The following is a 14,361-nucleotide window of genomic DNA, read 5'->3' as shown; positions in this document are numbered from 1 at the left end:
TTCAGAGAAGAAGTAGAGAAATGGGATTATATGGGCATTGAAAAAAAATTGTTGGAATAAGGTTGCTAGGTTAGAAACAAAACTGACTAATGTCCCACAGGGAAATAAAACATATCTTTGAAGTTGTCTTTTCTGTTACACAAACATCATTTGCTTCTACCAGACAAAAATCTATAAGTTGACATATAGCTTCACAAAATGTGAACCTTTACACAATAGTAGATGGCAGATCAAATAAAATTACATTCCATTAGACAATTAAGGGATGTGAATATTACTGAAACGGTATCCCTTCCCTTTGCCTTATTTCTAAGTTTTGGATAATTTTAACATCACTATCAAAAACATTGATGATGCCACATTTCTTAAAATAATCCATTGACAAACCAAGCCATTGGTTCTGGCTCTTAAACTGACTTTAAAATTGTGTAGAATGAGCCAACTTCTGTCTCCTCCTTCAGAAATATTGCTGAATGCCCCTGGCTCACCTCTTCCCCACCCCCTCCTCACAACCATTTGGTTCCCCTGGCTTAAAAATGTGTTCTACGATGACTTCTAGGACTTTCTTCCAAGTCACTATAAGTTTAGCTGCGGGCACTTTATGTTTTGGCATTTTGGGGTAAGGACAACAGTGTCATGACTGCTGCTTAGAATCATGTATGTCATGATTAAACAATGATTATAGGAGGCTGTTCATTTTAAGGTGCCCTTAATTTCAGAGATGTCAAATTGTGGGGGAAAAAACATATGTTTTAGAATTGATGAAATATAGCATATCGTAGAGTAGCTGAAAGATTAAATCGAGAGGATAGTCTAGCATGTGGCATTTATGTAGCATATATTTTTGGTTCTTCATAAATGTTAATTCACCTTTCCTTCCCCCAATACTAAAATTTAAGTGACTTATCTCAGATACATCTACCTCCTGCAAAGAGAAATGAAGAGCCTTGGAGAAGGGTCAGTCATTGGAAGGCTTCCCCAAATGCCAACTTCTACAGACCCAGGCTGTCCCTTTATTCTTAGTTTTGTGGGCTAGTATCTCTCAGGGAAGGAGGAAGATTCTGAAGTCTTCCTGCTGCTACAAAATCATGAAAATGTGAATCAGAATGCTCTTAGATTTTGATGCAATAATGCTTCTATTGACACTGTAACATACAGAGTAACACTAGACACGATTTCATTTGTGGTGAAATAGCACTCATGAGTGACTCCCTGCGTTTTTAATGCCGTGGCACACACAGCAAATGACAAACATTTATCCAGCCACAAGGGTCAATGGAGAGGCTCCTCGAGACTGGTTGCGCAGATTCTGCCACCTGGGCTGCAGAGAAGATGCCTTTGGAGATTGCATTCCTCCTGCTCCAACTCTCAGGGAGGACAAGAAATTAGTGGTGGTTTGGGGGGACATAGGAATTATTGCCAGCAGAAGGGGAAGGGGAGGAGTGGGGTAATCCCTGGCAGGGGATGTTTGAGGGAAAGCGGCAGGCTGATCTGGCCAAGTGCCTGGGCCTTCCTACGTGGTCTGTAGTGGCCTGGACAGCATCAGGAAACCGATAGAAAGGAGACTGGCAGCGGGCCACTTTGATGGCAGAGGGGAGGTGGAAGAATATTTCTAGGACATCCGTGTTCCCATGACTGGTGTGCATTTCTCTGCTGTTTTGAGAACCCCTCTCCTACTTCCTGCCCCAGAAAGCTCCCGATGGAAAGAATGACTTGCTGAGCTTGCCCATGGGTGATGTTCCCCTGGACGGCTTGGCTGTGACAGATCTGGGTCCTGTGGCGTTCAGCCTGGTGGAGAGGCTAGAAGGATACGGTGGCCCAAACATGGGGCTCAATACCTGTAGACAGACCGTGGAGGAGTACCCTGCCCTTGTCTCCAGTGGACTGGCTTTGAGAAGCTCGGCTTCCCTGGGCCCCGGGACCTGAACAACACGTTCTGTTTGTGTGCTCTGAAACCAACAGCAACATCAGTGCTGACCTGAGGCTCAACCCCAAGGCCGAGATACCAGACCAGTGTAGCTGGAGCAGCACGAAAGGGACTTTGCCCAGCTGCGACCCTGCCTATCTCCCAACTCTTAGCCTGGCAGAACGGGAGGCAGTCACATTTACCCTTTCTTGTGTTATCAAAAAAAGGAAAAAACACTTTTTTGTTTAAGTAAAGGCCATTGTTCTTAAAAAAGAAAAAAAAAAGGACTGACTGCCCAGGGGCTGCAGCCACCCAGCCCTACCTGACCTCCCGAGTGGAGGGACTGAGTCCCTCCCTGTCACTCATCAGCTGCACAGTGGTGTGACACTGCACTGCCATCGACTGGGAAGCACTGATTATAGGCCTGAGTGTGGACCAGGAGTGAAACCTTGAAATGAGAAATACAGCAGGTCATGCTCTGGCAAACAAATAGTGTAATTTCTGTCAATCGGAAGAAATGAGTAACCCATCTCTCAAAATTAGCAGTCACAGTCAACTGTGGCATGGCCACCCTCTCCAGATGGACCCAAGAGATGCTTGCTCTGCTTCTTTCTCACCATTCTGATTTTCCTCATGAGCCCACACCCACTGAGTGATAGGAAAGACCAACTCAGCTGTGCTTAGTGTGATCTGGTCAACTTAGTCTGTTTGCAATAATATAAGTGGTTCCAGCCTAAGACAAGCATTCAGTCCATTTTGCAGAAATGCGCAGGCGCTCAGAATTTATTGCCCTCCCTTGTTCCTCTTCGAGGTGATGCCTTTCGGGCTCCTCTGGAGAGAGTGACCATTATAATTCACCCTCCTAAACAGACACTTTTAAAATTCATTTTTAAACCGTGTCAGGTATAACAAGCAATGCACATAAAAATAACACAACTCTTTCCATGTCCCCACCCCATCCCCAGGTAACCACTGTTAGCGGTATCCTTCCAAATGTGTTCTCTGCAGACGCACAGACACAAGGGAACCTTGCACATGTAGGTGAGATTTTTCTACTGATCACACGGAATCACAACATGCACCTTATTCTATAATATTTATTTTATAACCACTCATATCAGATCCATCCAGGACACGTCTGAGAGAGAGAGGGAGCACTGTTAATAATTATGCCAAGACAACAGGCATGAGCCGGTGACATTTGTTCAGCTGTGCAGGAGAGCTGTGGCTTAAGCAACCTCGTGGCAGAGGAGACGATTCGGTGCATTCTGTGTCCTCTGTTTACACACCAGTCTGTTCGACAGAATGGCTGGGTTGGGCTACTTCCTGCACTGTTGTCCTTGGAGGTATTGCTGGCCTCATCTGGCCTTTTGCGGTGATGTGCTGTGGGCCCCACTGGAGTCTGGGGACCTGGCCATTCTTTCTCATCCTGATGTCTGGATTCACTAAGGTTTTTCTGAAAGGATCTGAGATCTCTGTCGGCTGCTGGCATTCTCTGCATGGCTGTGTTCCCTTCTTGTGGCACTTGGGAACTTCTGGCACTCCAGTATGCCACCTGTGAGCCCTGGGCATCCAGCAGCCCTGCCTTAGGTTTTTCTGTCACCCCCTAGCCCTCAGCACCTTTGAGCTGTTACCTTGTGCCGTGGGATGCAGTGCTGAGGTGCAGTTCTCTGGGGACCTGAAACTTCCCCTTCCTCTGCCCAGAAAAGTGGACTGCCAACCCTGCGGTTCCCAGGCTCCCTTCACTGATCTGGTTATTTCTAAAGCTTCTCTCTTTCTGCTCAAGAGCTGGTCCTGAGAGAGGGAATAAACCAAAGCCCCAGAGTTTGTCCTCCTCAGTCTGTCTCTCTTGCCCTCCCTCCTGCAACCCCTCAGTTCTAGACGGGGCGTGCTGCAGGCTTTCCATCTCTTCCATGTCACAGCATCCTTCTGTCTAAGGACTACAGCCTGAAGGCTTAGCTGTCACTGAAGGACTGGGGGACTTTCTCTACCTAGTGGAAAAATGATCTGGCTCTATGATCTGGGTCATCTAACTTGGTTTCTGACCTACTAAAAAAATTGAAAAAAATCTCTCAAAAGAAATCTGCTTTCAAGCTGACTACCTTCCTGCAAACAAGCAAAATGCCAGTTTGATGGTCAGCACTGAGCGAAGACATCGTGGTTATCGTGGATATCTGCCTTTCCCCCGAAGCAGTCAAATCCATTGTGTCAAAGGACAGGACACCTCATGTAGTTACTGTGCAGACATGTTAGCATGCATCCAGGTATTGCCCAGATCTGCCACACTCTTTGGCTCTCTTATGGGTGACTTATTGCCCCTGAGTTCAAGACAAGAAAATAGGGAAAGAAAAGTGAGAAAGGGGGCTCCCACCACCCGCATAACTGCTGCTGTTTCAGCTCATCAAAACAAGAGTGTAAAACAGTTGCTGGAAAGTACCTTGAACAATCCCTTCACAGAAATAACAGCAGAGAGGAAAAACTGTGCAATGAATGTCAGGCACCAAGAAGACATTCTCCCAGTGCTTGTCCTGCCCTTGTCTTGTCTCTCCCACTAGCCGAGTGTCAGGCCCCATTTCCCCCTGAATCCCCCTTCTTTTCCCAGGTCCTGTTCCCAGAGCCACTGGTCAATGCTCCTGGCACACTCAAGGAGTAAACAGCAGGGTGGGGGGCCAGGCAGAGGTAGAAGGAGCATAGGACATGGGAGAAGGCAGTTCCGGGTCTGACTCCCAGTTCAGCTGACATTTGACCTGCGGCAATTTACTTATTCTGACTCTCAGTTTTCTCATCTGTAAAACAGGAATATTATCATCTGTTTAGTTGGCTGCTGTGGGGAACTAAAGAGGCTCATGGATAAATAATCAGTTCTCTCTTGGAGAGACCTGTGCTTGTGTGCACAATGTTACCATGCTTCAAACTGTGCAGCTGCCCGCAGGTGCCACAGCTGAGCTCTGGGGGACATATCTGTGGCCTTTTTTGCTGATTTTTTTTCCTGGCCCCTGCATACATAGTTTCAGAAATAATTCGAATTATTTCCTGGGAACAATTTTTTAATATCTAATATCCTGTGTTAGAGTTAATTAACGTGAGAAACAACAGATGTGTTCAACTACAAAGAGCTCAGGACCATGAGTACAAAAGCCAACTAAAAGCACCAACCAATATGTGACCTTGAGCAAATCACCCAACTTCCTGGGTGCTGCAAACGGAGTGTCAGGGCCAAATGGTCACTGAGGTCCCTTCAGCTATGCATGCTTTGATTTCTAATAAAGTCTGAGAATGCAGCTGGCTGCTGTTTTTCCCTTTCTAATGTTCTCTGGCCAGCAGTTTGATGACTAACTTTTGAGTCCTTTTATTCACTGAATATCAAACTCCTAGTCCCCAGGCCCCATAGTCCCTTCCATAGGCTGAATCCTCAAACTTCCCTTCTCAATTCATACCTAGAAGGAGCAGGATATGCTAATGAAAACTTGGCAGATTTAGTGGAAAGATCAACCCAGCGGCTCCCCACCACTTCAAGACTCTTGCCCTTTCTCTTCTACAGAAAAAAAAAAAAGAAAAGAAAAGAAAGAAAAAGCCATTCATACTGTTCCTTCCTCATGCTACAGTGACATCTGAGAACTTTCCTAAACAGAGGCTCCTTGGACCTTCTGACAAACCCATTCAAGGCATTTTTTTAAACAGTAACCAGATCCTTGATTCATTAAAGATTCATACAAAAATGTTCCAGATAGTGTCTTCCTGTCAACATGCTTATGTCTGTCTTAGGTAGGGCCCCACAACGTCTGTTTGCAACAGACCACACATTGGCCAGAGATCTCCAGCCCTGTCTTCAAAGCTAAGAGGAGGTGAAATCACAGCCCAAACAGGATTTTTTTAAGTTGCCTGATTATAAAATGCAAATTACAACAATGAAAATGATTTTAATAACTCCACTGAAGTGTTTCAGGGGCATTAAAGAAAAAATGAGCTAAGATAAATCTCGCCACTCGAAGTGAGGTCTATGGACCAGTATAATCGGCCATCATTTGGGAATTTGTGAGAAATACAGAATCTTAGGCCCTACCCCAGGACTACTGAATCAAAATCTGCAAACAGGATCTGCAGGAGATTCTAATGCACACTAACATTCGAAAAGCACTGATCTGAAATGCCTTGAGAAACTACAGGAACTCTGTTTTGAAAGGTCAAGGATTTATGTTGCTGGCTCTTTAAGTAAAACAGTATCTCCTTGGCAGGTGTTGTTAGCAGTGATTCAAACATGCAACAGAGACAAGTATACAATAAACTTCCCTTCTCCCTCCTTTTAGTAGTAATGCATAGAACTGCAGAGATGAAAAAGCTTAGCAAAGAAAGGACAGCCGGTTCCCTTAAGCAGAAAAGAATAAAAATCATAAACTTGGGAAGGGAAAAAGGAAAAAGATGAGACATTTCAGCAGAGCAGCTTCTGGGATGAGTGAAATTTAATAAAATTTTACTGAGATGGGTTATGACTTCACCTTCTGCTTTTGGAGTTGGTTTTCTGTTTCTTTTGGATACACCACCACATGGACATGGGTCATAAAGTGGAAGAAAAAGTCCCAGAATGCTTTAGGACTCAGATGTAATCTCTCCATAACTCATTTCTTATGCTACCACTGTTTGCCCAGCATGGTGCTGAGAAAATATTAAATATTATTTTAGAGCTTAAAGATACTTTAGATGTCATAACTCTAATAGTCTCACATTACAGATGAACCTTGAGATGAAACGCAGAGTACTTGCCCAAATCCACAAGCAACAGCTTGGCTCAGATGCTGGGCTCTGCCTTCGACACACTCACCACAAACTAAAATAATGCCGTGACAAAACCTAAGATACCTGACTCTTGTTCTGAAAACTCTAAAGCGTTAGGTATATTGGATCATGTGCACAGCTCAGGAGGACATGCCAAGTATCTGGAAATCACTCAACTCCTATGGGAACTCCCAGTCGATACTCTGTATACTGCAGATACATGAAGAGCAGGCAGCTAAGACAGAAGTGAAGAAGCCAGCCCTCTCCTGCAAGGATGACAACCAGCTCAGTGGCTCTGCTTCCTCCCCAACTGGAGTCCTCTTCTCCGATGGTGGGCACTGACCCCTGCAGATGTTGCCCAAACTTCCGTGACCCTGCCGCACCATGGCATGGTGGCCAGAACTCCCAGTAACATCTCTGTTCTCTGAAGCACCCAGTTCTTAGTCTCTGAAAAGTGTGCTGCTTTCCCCAATCCCTTTAATAAACTCATTGGTAAGATATGAAGGAGTACGGCTTGGATGGGCTTGTTCAGTGACCTGGATCACACAGCTGGCCCAAACACTTTGCCGTTTCATGCCTCAGCCCAACTCAGGCAACCCTACTTTTCCTCCTGGAAACAAGAGGTGGAAATCAAGGAAGGGCTGGAGAAGAGGCAGAAGCCAGGAGGGTGGGATAAGCAGAAGTGAGGTACAGGGTTCCTGGGGCAGGTGTCAGGATGTGGGTGGTGGGGACAGCAGCGAGGGCCGGGGTTGGCAGTGGAGTATTGAGGGGGACAGTCACTGCAGGGAAGCTCTGACTGCCCCAGCTCTCTGGTCTCAAAGACAAACAAAGCCAGACACTAGTTAGTGGTAAGGATAGGTTTTAATCAATAATGCAATAGGGAAAAGAATCCAGTGTGAACTGAACTCAACTTTAATTTGTGCAGAGGTGGCTGAGCATTTTAAGGGGAGAGTGAGAGAATAGGGAGAAGGTGTCTGGGGCTCAGCTGGGTCAGGGAAGTGGAAAATTACAAAAAGCAGGAAGGTGAGGTTAATCCATGCGTAGCCCACATGAGTTTCTTACTGGCACTCACAGAAGTTAGGCTCCTGCCCTCCCACAGGGGCTGGGAGACAGGAGCCCCGTCTTCAGGTGTTGCTGGAACAAGCAGTGGATTCTTCTGGCAGCCTTGAGTGTTCTCAGGCAGGCACTTTAAGAGGACAGGGTCATCCCAGGGATACAAAGGGTTAGAAACTGTTTTGTTTAAGTCTATATAGGCCAAGGTTGAGGCTAGTCAAGAAGAGGGCTTAAGGGAGCCTGGCTAGAGTTTGGCCAAGGACAGAATCTTTGTCACTGGCCTGCAGTGGTCTCCTTCACATAGACTCTCTTCAGAAGTGTCTTTCACGTGGGACTCCCTGTGATTCTGGGGGCAGCTCACTAAACACACACGCGGATACGCAGGGTTGCACGGTGCTGGGCAGCCTGACCACACGATTAACTGTCCTCACTGGGAGAGAGTTTGGGAGAGTGATAGCCCTATTTCAGCCCTGCCCCAGCATACTCAGAGTGGGGAAGATGCCAGCCAACTCAGAGGGCCATGGAAACATCCAGGCTTTGGGGTCGGCATTTGGTCTGGATCTTGGTTCTGCCACTCAGCCCGGGCACGTGCATTCACTCCTCTGAGTCTCCATTTTTGCTTCTAGAAAATGAGGGAAGGGTGTTTCTCCTTGGGCTGGGGGATTAGATAGAATCGTTCTGTAGAATGAGGAGTACTTAATGAGCATTCGGTAAATGCCTGTTCCTTTTCTCTTCCTTTAGAGGCAAGTCAGGAAGTGCCTGATTTAATAAATAGGTTAAAGACCAAAATTCCCCTTGTAAGTTAGTTGTTTGTAATTTAGAAACATGTTATATTTAGATTCCCAAGACCCCTCACAGACATACATCTATGCTAAATACATATGATTCTCTGCAAGCTTATAACAAAAACTGCACAAGCAAAAAGCATGTTTGCCAGCCTGTTTTCATGTGCAAGATGTTTACATGTCAGGGGTCTGTTGGGTGAAGGGTGCCCATGATGTTGACTCTTCCTGAGAGTACAAAACCCAAGCACCTGTGCTCAGCTCTTGTCGCCCTCACCTGGAGTTGTCTGTGAATATTAAGAGAACAAATTTTAGGGTCAGGCAGATTGAGTTTATGTCGTGACTCCCCTACTTAGTAATTTTGTGGTGTGGGGCAAGTCATTTAACCCATCTCAGCCTCAGCTTCCTCATCTGTGAAATGGGCTGATAACAGTACATTCCTCAAAGGGTTCTTGTGAGGATTAGATGAGAAAACACATGGAAAGTGCTTGATGGAGTATCTGGCCAGGTTCTAGACCAAGCACCCCCCCAGGAGCCAGTGTTCAGGGAATGTTTGGAGAACTGATCTAAAGTGCAACTGGGGTAGCTGAGCTGCCTCCTGCACCACATGGCACCTGGTCCTGCTGGGAGGTACCCAGCTTGGGAACAGAAGGTGGGAGGGCAGCAGGACTCACCTGACCTTTATGGCAGCCACAGATGGGGCAGAGAGGTGGGGTTTCTGCTGAGCAGTATTTGCAGACTGAGTAGGTGTGGAGCTAGAGGAAACAGAACCCTAGAAAACATACCAGCTCTCCTGCCCATGTGCAAATTCTCTCTGGAAACCCATGCAGGAAGCTGCAGGAACCCAAGGCCTGCTTCCAACTCCAAAGCATCCCAGGAGCCAAAGCTCTGACTTGGCTAACAGTGACTGAGAAGTGAACAGTAGCCAAAAATACAGACTGACAGAGGAAATTTTTATTTCATCTCAGTGAATGTTTGTTGTTGGAGGAGGGGTGAGAATCTAGAAATCAATTACCCATTGTCGATGCCTCTGTGAGGTCAGGAGGGCCAGTAGGTTTTGATCTGTAACCCTGGTGGGCATGAGAAATCTGGTGGCAACCGTGTGCCCCAGGTGGTTAACCTCATCTGTCTGTTCAGCAGATGCACTCCCTGTGTGCTTGGCACTGCTCCAGGTTTTCTAGGATTTCTAGGTACTGCAGCCACAGCAGGGAACAAAGCACACGATCCCCTGCCTGCCTCATGGGACTGACACCGTGGGGGATACAGGCGTGCACCTGTCTTTGGGAAATAATTACTGAATATGGAGTGCAGGAAGGAATCAAAAAAAAAGAGGGAAAAAGAAAAATAAAAGAAGTAGAAAAGCAGGACGGGGAGAGCAAGAGGCGAAGAAGCTCATGTCAGGGTCTGGAAGAATCCACCGCAGTGTCCTCAGGGTGCTTCTGATTGTTACCTTGGTTACTGGCCCCTGGTGGTGGCCACTTCTGAAGTTGAAAGCCCATTTTTGTTACTTTTGTGACATTCCTATGTGACAGTCCTAAAGCCTCTGTGTGAATTGACTAAAATCCACTGGGGAATACCTAATACTGAGGAAATGACCTAGAGATTCTCAGCATTTGATTTTGTCTCCTAGACTAGGCATATCTACAAAAAATTCAAATACCTTCCACAAAGGGTAGCAGGTACTTCATCTCACCCTGTGGTGAATTTATCAGAACATGGCTGCAAATCTAGAAAGCGAGCCTTGTATATGGAAAATAGGGAAGCCAGGGGTTGGGAGAGGGTTGGGGGTGTGGGAAAGGCTGAAACATGGGCATTGCTAGGACAGGCCAAGGTGGGTGACACAAAAGATGCACGGTTGGCATGAAGCCTTGGGCCTGTGGGCATTGGAGCCAAAGTTTCTGGGCAGACATGGCTACACGGGACAAAGAGTAACTTTCCCCCTTTGCTGTTTTCCCAGAGGCCAGCTCTCCCCACCTAACCTGCAAGAGGACTCTCTACGCCATGCATAGGGCACCAGGTGAGCTCTTGCCTCATCTCTCCTAACATGTAAAGTGATTCCTGGAATTCTGGTGGGGAAGAAAGAGGCCCTCTCTCTTCCAGTGTGGAGAGCCAAGCTGAGTGGGGGGAGCTCGACTCAAACAGCTGCCCTCGCAGGTGCCCTTCCCTGCCCCCACCCCACCCCCACCCCGCCCCCACCTTGGTTTTCACAGCGTTCCCCACCTGTGTGTGCCCCACATCCTTCCAGGTCACGCAGCCACCATGCCGGGCTTCGCTTAATGCCTGCGTCATCGGATCTAGCTCTGCACAAATATTGAAAAGCAAAAGTTTTCTTTTCCACTAGTTTCAGCCAAGACTATTGAGAATTTGTTATAAAGATTGTTTAATAGAGCAAGGAGGAAAAGAGAAACAAAATTCAAAAGCTTAGACGTGGAGGAGCTTACAAAACATAGGTCTCTCTGACAAGCATCTAAATTCTCCTCACATGCTGACTTGGGGTCAGGCCACCAGCCCCAGGCTGCTGGGAACCAGATTCAGCTCTTTGCCTTTTAAAGTAAATTTAGGGGGTACTGACTGGACTGCTCGTCCTTTGAGAATCTGCCTGAAAGTTGGAGAGTGGGGGTGGGGTAGTTTCTGGGCCACTCTTGCTAATTTGAGGCTATGCTGTAGTTTTGATCACCCTCTGCCCTGGTTCTGCCCACTGGGTGAAGACAACTCAACTCACTTTACCTGACCTGCTTTTCCTTTTCAAAGCAGTGTCTTATGCCCATGCTTCCCACCCCCACCCAGGAGGATGGATAGGTAGGTAGGTGGATAGATAAGTAGATAGATGGATAGGAAAATGGAGAGGTTCACGGATGGATAAATGGACGGAGGGATGGATGGATAGATAGGTAGATGAATGGACAATGAACAGATGGACAGACAGATGGATGGATAAGTTCATGAATAGACAGATAGATAGATAGGTGGATGATGGAAGAAATAGTAGCTGTTTGAGTATTCATGATAATAATTCAGTAGAGACTCTGGGGAGAGTTGAGGAATTGCTGCAGGATGTCCTTAGGTAGGTAAGAGACCAGGGGACATAGCACACAGGGAAGCAGTAGCCTTAGGTAGGAGCATGTACAGGGGAGAAAGTAAGGCTGGAGCTGATTGGCATGTATTAGTGGAAGTTTTATTCCGGTAGCTTCTAATTTTATGGTGAAAGGACAAGCTGCATTGAGGGCTGGGAGTCACGGTGATGGAGAAGGTGCTGATGGTTTGTGGAGGAGAGAAGGTGTTAAGTCAGAGTGGGAGATTGACGGGGTTAGGAAATGTTACAAAAAGCTCCCACTTCAGATTTATGGTCATGGATTAAAGTGAGGCCAGCCAGCGTGGCTTTGGCGTTTCCTCCAGGCCCAGTCAGCTGCAGAGTATGGGGAGAGCTGGATTTAGCCAGGGTTGTAGTTTTGCCTAGGGAGTGACAAAGTGGGGGAGGGGCAAGGGAGTTGAGGGTTGATGCAAAGGAGGAATCATTACGATTTCCCTGGGAGAAAGGGCTGTGGAGGGAGGACTGAAGGACAGAAGGGTATCAGGTGGGTGAAAGACAGCGTAGAGATGTCGGGATCAGTGGATTGAAGGACCTGATGGGGTCAAAGGAATGTATGAGTCAGGGCTCTAGAGAGAGTAAACGGGAAAGATAAAAAGTGGTCCAAGATGCAGTTGAGGTTCTGGAGCATGGCAGGGATTGGAAATGGAGTGGTCATGGCTCGGGGTGTGATCGTCAGAGTGGCTGAGGCGGGGAAGGGAGCATGATCGTTAGAGAAATAAATGCCACAAACTGATAGGACTGGTTTGGAAGAACCGTCTAGATCAGTGGTAGGCAAACTATGGCCCACTGGCCAAACCTATCCTGCTAAATTTTATTGGAACACAGATGTGCCCATTCATTTATGTGTTTTCTGTATTGCTTTCATGCTACAGTGGCAGTGTTAAAAGCCAAAAATATTTACCATCTGGCCCTTTGCAGAAAAAGTTTGCCTACCCCTGACCTAAGCGGATATTGTACTTAGCATTGTTTACAGTTTTAAGTGGACAAACAACATTCTCCAACAAAAAAAACTTAAGCCAATGTAATTTCCTATAATAAATATTCATGATATAATGGCATAAGTCAGGTGCCATTGAAACTATGAAAGCAAACTTTTCAATATTACAGAAATCTCTTTGTCCTCCTTTATAAACAGATATTCTGTTCATTTTTATTATGACAAGATACAGAATAAGTATTGACCTTACTTGAATTTAACAATTTGTAAATATTCACTAAATGTCACCCTACTTTTATTATAAGATTTAATAATACATCTTATAATAAAAGCATAATGCCTGCCCTATATTCATAAAGCACCTGTACATTGGCTAAGGCTGAATTAAGGGATAAAGTGCTTTTGATTGGATATGAGTCCTAGTTGTGTTACATCATTCCAACTGGGTCAGTTCTGGACCTAATTAAATACTTTGGGATCAACGTATAAATGTTCTATTCTTCTTTCAGAAAACCTCAGCTCCACTTGCAAGAGAGTCAGGAAACTCGTTCTTTAGGGAAAACTTCCTCTGCTCCTTTGTCTAAGTAGGTCCCTTGCTATTCTCTAAACCATCACCCACTCATGGTTTCCATAGCAATTATGCAATTATGCAAAACAAGTTAGATAGATTATACTCACTCACCACGAAAATTTTCACTCATTTCCAATTTTTTGTAGATATTCAGAATTTTATGTATAATGTTCATCAGTAGCATTACTATATTCTTTCATTATATAACTTTTTTCAAGTAATGTGTACATTTTGTTTGCTTTCTATTTTGAAAGTATATTTAAAACAGCTTTGACTTATTTTCATAGTTAAATTAAAAATATTCTTACTGATTCCTTTTATATCATAACTTCTCCATTCTTGAGTTACCCCTTGTTACTTAGGAGCTGAGTAATATTTTTATGGGTAAGGACATGTGGATACTATATTTTCTTAGTTCTTGCAGAGGTGATTATATCTTTCGTTGCTTTCTCACATGAGTAACAATATCGGCTTGCCCTGTTACGCTTTGCATCTCTAGGTATAGCTCCATTGTCTTCTGATAATTCCTGAGTTACTGTTATGGAGCAAAAGTCTAAGGTCATGCTGATTTTGCATTTTTCTCTACAGGTAACTTTTTAAAATTTTGATTATTTATTTTGGAAATTCAAACATCTCTAAAGGAAATAGCCAGATTTGGGGATTGAGTTCATTTTTCTTGGTAAAGGATAAGCATTTTGATTTTTAGACTTAAGTATTGTTCATTTCAGGAAACTGTTCTTGTATTTCTCACTATTGTTTTTATTCAGTTGCTCTGGTTTCTTCCTCAGAAATACCAATCTTATCCAGAAGCTAATTCTTGATTCCCCATCACCTTCTTCTCTGTTCTCCTTTTCTGTGCACTCTGGGAGAGTCTCTCAGGTCTGCCCTCGACTTCATACCTTCTATTTTCTGCTACTTCAGTTCTTCCCTTCACTACCCTCAATGTGGTTTTAGTTTTGCTGCTGCATTTTTAGTCTTTCTGACTTCCTTTTGTGTATTCACCTAGCATGTTGTTCAAGCCAGAAACCTGAATCATGCTTACCACTTGCGGTCCCTTATATTTTCCTCTAGTCCATCAACAGTTACCATTGTTTCAGCCTCCAAAATATTTCTTTCATCTGACAATTCGTCCCCATCTTTCCTGCCATCACTTCAGTTCAGGGTGCCACCATGTCATCCTTCCGTCTTTTTGTTTTCTCTCTTGTCCCTTTTAGTCTGTTCTGCACACACACACATGCACGTGCACAC

General features: G+C 45.2%; 1 pseudogene; it reads left to right on the top strand.

The window, feature by feature from the left end:
• Positions 1–1,464: 1,464 nt before the first annotated feature.
• LOC134361717 (nmrA-like family domain-containing protein 1) lies at positions 1,465–2,079 on the top strand (annotated as a pseudogene).
• Positions 2,080–14,361: the final 12,282 nt, after the last annotated feature.

This window comes from Cynocephalus volans, chromosome 13, assembly GCF_027409185.1.
Source record: "Cynocephalus volans isolate mCynVol1 chromosome 13, mCynVol1.pri, whole genome shotgun sequence".
NCBI lineage: Eukaryota > Metazoa > Chordata > Mammalia > Dermoptera > Cynocephalidae > Cynocephalus > Cynocephalus volans.
Note: the sequence above shows the minus strand (reverse complement) of the source record. Positions and strands in the feature narration are given on the sequence as shown.